The sequence below is a fragment of the Phyllostomus hastatus genome, unplaced genomic scaffold (assembly GCF_019186645.2).
Source record: "Phyllostomus hastatus isolate PE091 unplaced genomic scaffold, TTU_PhHast_1.1 phas_scaffold_21, whole genome shotgun sequence".
Taxonomy (NCBI): Eukaryota; Metazoa; Chordata; class Mammalia; order Chiroptera; family Phyllostomidae; genus Phyllostomus; species Phyllostomus hastatus.
Window position 1 is genome coordinate 39926885 of NW_025334017.1, and position 4584 is coordinate 39931468.

The 4584-nt window shown below is 50.0% G+C and overlaps 1 pseudogene; it reads left to right on the forward strand.

Annotated features, from left to right (window-relative positions):
• Positions 1-3504: 3504 nt before the first annotated feature.
• Positions 3505-4264, forward strand: LOC123833003 (annotated as a pseudogene).
• Positions 4265-4584: the final 320 nt, after the last annotated feature.

Consider the following 4584-nt stretch of genomic DNA (forward strand, 5'->3'; position numbering starts at 1 on the left):
AACCTCAAGAAAGCAAGAAAGAATGTGTTCTCAAGGGACATGATACAACTTTGAATGTTGCAGTATTGGTTTCATTAAAAAAAGTGAAATAATCAAACACATTGCTTTAATTTCTTGTATATTCCTCAGTGCCCTGTGTGGTCAGTGTTCCCAAAGCCATGGAATGGCTAGATGTCCCCTTGTTGGAGAGACTGAAGGAACATGCAGGAGAACTGGACTCACACCTCTTCAAACATATTCGCTCAGAGGGATGGGTGGGCGGGTGCTTGGCAGATGGGCTACAGCTCGGGTGACCACAACTAGGGTGGCCACATGACACTGTGCCATTGTCCTCAGAACGGCTTTGGTGTGGATGCCAAATGGTACAGTCACCTGGCTACTGCCTCCTGGGCAGGGGAAGCGCCTGGGCAGGGGCTGCTGTGCCAGGAGAATCTGCTGGGTGGGATCCTGGGTGTGTGAAGGGCCTTCCTAGGACGTGGCAAGTAGCAAGTTCTTGGTAAATGGCAATTCTTTTTATCCAGGCCATCTAGAAGAAGCACCGGCTCTCGAGTCTTCAGATACTGGATCGAATCCCTGTTTACTAGGGCTCTGACCTTTGGCAAGTTACTTAAATCCTCTGAGCCCCAGGTTCTTATCTGTAAAGTCAAGTCAATGAAACCTTTCTTACAGGCTGTTTGGAAGCAGAAGCATAATATAATAAATAGTATTGACTAATATATGTAGTTAGCTTGAAGCCAGGCACATAGTAAGTGCTTAAAAAACAACCACCCTCCCTCCCTCCCCTCTCTCTCCTTGCCTGCTGTCCTGCTCTTCTACCTTCTGCAGATATGTATTTAGCCTCCTGATTCCAATCCCTTAGGTGCCTCCCTAGGCCCAGCTTCGGGAGCCTTCTAGATTGTCCAGGGGGAGATGCAGCTCGTTTGAGTACTGTCTTGGCCCCTTTGGGCTGCTAGAAGAAAATACCACACAGATTGGGTAGCTTATAAACCATAGAAATTCATTTCTTACAGTTCTGGGGGCCGGGAAGTCCAAGATCACGGTGCTGGCAGATTTGGTGAGGTGGCTGGCTGTGGAGGGCTCTCTTTCTGGTTCAAGTTCAGCACCTTCTCACTGTGTCCTCACTTGGTGGAAGGGTCTGGGGATCTCCTGGGAGCCTCTTCTATAAGGGCACTGATCCCTTTCCCGGGAGCTCCACCCCCATGCCTAAGCACTACCCAGATTCCCACCTCCGGATGACATTATCTCTGGGAATCAGGACCCCAACATATGAACTTGGGGGGAACACACACCTTCAGACCATAGCACGGACATTCTGCACCAAAACTGTAGCTGTCTTGCTAAGACGTGAAGTACGAGGGTAGGGAAGGAGAGGGAGGGCTACCAGGGCACAGGAAACACAAACTTCTACTCTCAAGGGGCTTAGGGCTTCCCTGGGTTCAAACACCTGCTGACACTTGAACGAGTCCAAGAATGTTTTCCACTGGCATTCTCACGGAGAATAAATGATCTCTTTGTCCCTAATTTATCCTTAATTTTCCACAAACTTCTAAATATGACCCTCCAGTTCGGCACCCTGTTAAGGACAGGAATGTTGGCTCTTTCCTGGAGGCTTGCACAGGCTGGGATGTCTCTCAGGGGTCTCAGCTACTCCAAGCTGCTCTGTGGCCTCTGTAAAGGTCCCGTGGTTGGTTCATGAAGAGGCTGAAGGTTCATGAGTTGAGAAGAGATGTTGTGTTAGGGGTTGGTTGAAACCAGGAGATGATTCTTTGAGCTGGCATTTGACAGGAAGGCGGCAGGGTTGGGGGGGCGGGTTGGGGAAGGGGGTGGGAATGGAGTCCTGTTGGAATCCGCCTACATCCGGTTCGCTCCTCCTGCCCAGCCTTGGCTGAACAGAGCTTACCTGCAAAACCTGGCTCACACACAGTTCACCTCTGCCGAATCCTCCTGGGGTTGCCCAGACAGGACGCATCACTCCTTTCCCTGGGCTCCCGGAACCGGTACATATTGCAGCAGCCTCTGTCACGTTGTGCCATAATTATTTGTGGGCTCCAGACGGAGAAGTCCCTGAGGGCAGAGGCCTTGTCATTGTACCTCTTGCCCCAGCCCCTGACTCCAGGGACTCAGGACCCACTGAGTGGCTGAGCACCACGAGTCAGCTTGCCTGGCACTGGCCATGGGCAGGAGGGTCCTGAGGAATTAGGGGCTGGCTCAGCACCAGGGGCCACTGACGATCATGCTCCAGGGCTCCGGTCTGCTTGGCAATAACTCTCTTCCACATTTCCCAGAGATTGTTCTCGTAACACACGGGCAGCATGCCCAAGCCAGGCCGTGACTAGTTCCTAAAGCAAGTTAAAGCTTTCCTTTTGGGACACTTCCATCCGCGGGACAGATGAGTGTGCTCCTCTGACCGCTGGGTGGCTTTCCACGATCCCGATTGTTGGGCCATTTCTCCCTTGGCTCCCCACGCCCCTAGCAGCAGCCCTACTGTGCTCGGTGGGGCTTCTGGCAGCTGAGGAGATGTGCCGTGTCTTCCCAGATCTTGGGGCAGAAGAGAGCTGCATCCACACCCCCACCCACAGCTGCCTGTGCACAGCGGGGATGGAAACTGGCTCCGAATCCAACAGATCTCAGTGCAGATTGGAAAGTGCCTGTCGGAGGAGGGGGAGTTGTGTCACCACCGCTGGTGCGTGGAAGGCAGCCAGGCTGTAAACGAGACTACAGGCTTCCTGTCACCCTTGCTTTCCACTCCGACGGAAGGCGGTGCCGCTTTCCGATGCCGGCTGCGGAGAGCGTGGGCACTCTCTGCCCCGGGTGGGCCGAGTTTCATCAGGCGAGGGTCATGAAAGCAGACTGTAGGATGGCCAGGCAGTGGGAGGCATGGCGGCTGGTGAAGAATTCGCAGTCTGAGGCAGTCCCTATCTTCAGGAGGGTGCATTTGGACCCTCGAAGTCCTACGCAACACACCCAGGGTGTAAGCGTGATTTCTGTAAATTAGTGTGTTTGTAAATTAGTCTCGACCTGAGTCACCCCAGCCACCCCACCTGCCCATGACCCACAGGGATTTGAACCTCGGGAGTCCTTTCTGCTCCATCCTTCGACCAGGGCACCGGTACGGGTCTCCCTGTGACGTGTGTATCTACAGCGAGGGCGCACCGGAAATGGAAGCACTCCTTTAGCTGAGAAGCAGAATAGAAGGGGGTGCGATGAGCACAGAGTTGGGGGGCAGTTCCACCGACACCCACCTAGTTCAGTGAGCTTGGGCTAATCATGTCATTTTATTATTTTTTTCTTTTCTTTTTTTTTAAAGATTTTATCCATTTATTTTTAGAGAGGGAAGGGAGGGAGAGAGAGAGAGAAACATCAATGTGCGGTTGCTGGGGGTCATGGCCTGCAACCCAGGCATGTACCCTGACTGGGAATCGAACCTGTGACACTTTGGTTCGTAGCCCGCGCTCAATCCACTGAGCTATGTTAGCCAGGGCCTATTTTTTTCTTTTAGAATTCATGCAACAAAGACTGAGAGGAGCATCGCAGATACCTCAGTCTAAACAGAAGAAACATCTAAACCGAAGAAAACATACGGGGAATTCTGGGAAGCCATCAGTGGAGGGGCAGGTTGTAAGAGCCTATGACTGAGAAAGAAGATAAAAAAGATCTGAGTGGTTCAGAGGAGGACGATATTGATGCAAAGACTCAGGTAACGGATAAGCTTGGGAAGAAGGGACTTCTGCAGGAAGACCTGGAGATATGGGGAGTGAAGTACAGAATATGCTGGAAAAATTCGGAGCTGACGTTAACAACACTCTTCTAGCAAAGGGGAAAAGATGAGCCAGGTACACCGAGGCTTCTTTCAACACCAGTAACCAGAACATTGAACCTATTTGGAAAACCCAACAAGATCAAAGGCAGAAGCTTAACCAAGAACATTCTCGGCAGTTTCTGACTTTGTGCCAGGAGTGGGAGGGAGATGTGCAGGAAGCAGAGGGACAAGAAGAAAAACCAGCTATTTTGTTTTGACAGTCACAAAGGGTTTTTCAACAATCAAGAGTTCTTCAGAGTCAGCGACCAAAGACAATCAAATAGTAACACGGGCAGTTCGCAAAGAGTATAGAGGATTTGGTGAAGAATCAGGATACTGTGCTTACCGGTGCTCAAAGTGAACTTAAAATAAGAGACGGCCATGTTGCAAAAAGAAATTACGATGGGCACTCAGCAGCAAGAGATGGCAAGTGCCCCACAGTCTCTTCAATGCATGTTACTCTGATGACTCTTTGAAGGAGGAACTTGAACCTAAGTAATATGATACAATGATAACATTAGCTTAAGAAGCATGTCTTTAGGGGGGGCTTAAATATTCTAGCTTAAAATATTGCATCATGCTAATCATTAGCTTAAGTGCAAGCCTCCTCTTTCTGTTAACCTGCAAATAAAATCTAAACAGTTGTGAGAGTAGCAGCAATTCCTAAATTGTAGGTGCCAAACTTTCTGCTTTTTTAACAGTAAGAGTGAATTTTTCTAACACTTGGCAATGACCTGAACAATAAACATAACCTAATAGAAAAAAACGAAGATTAACATTTAAAT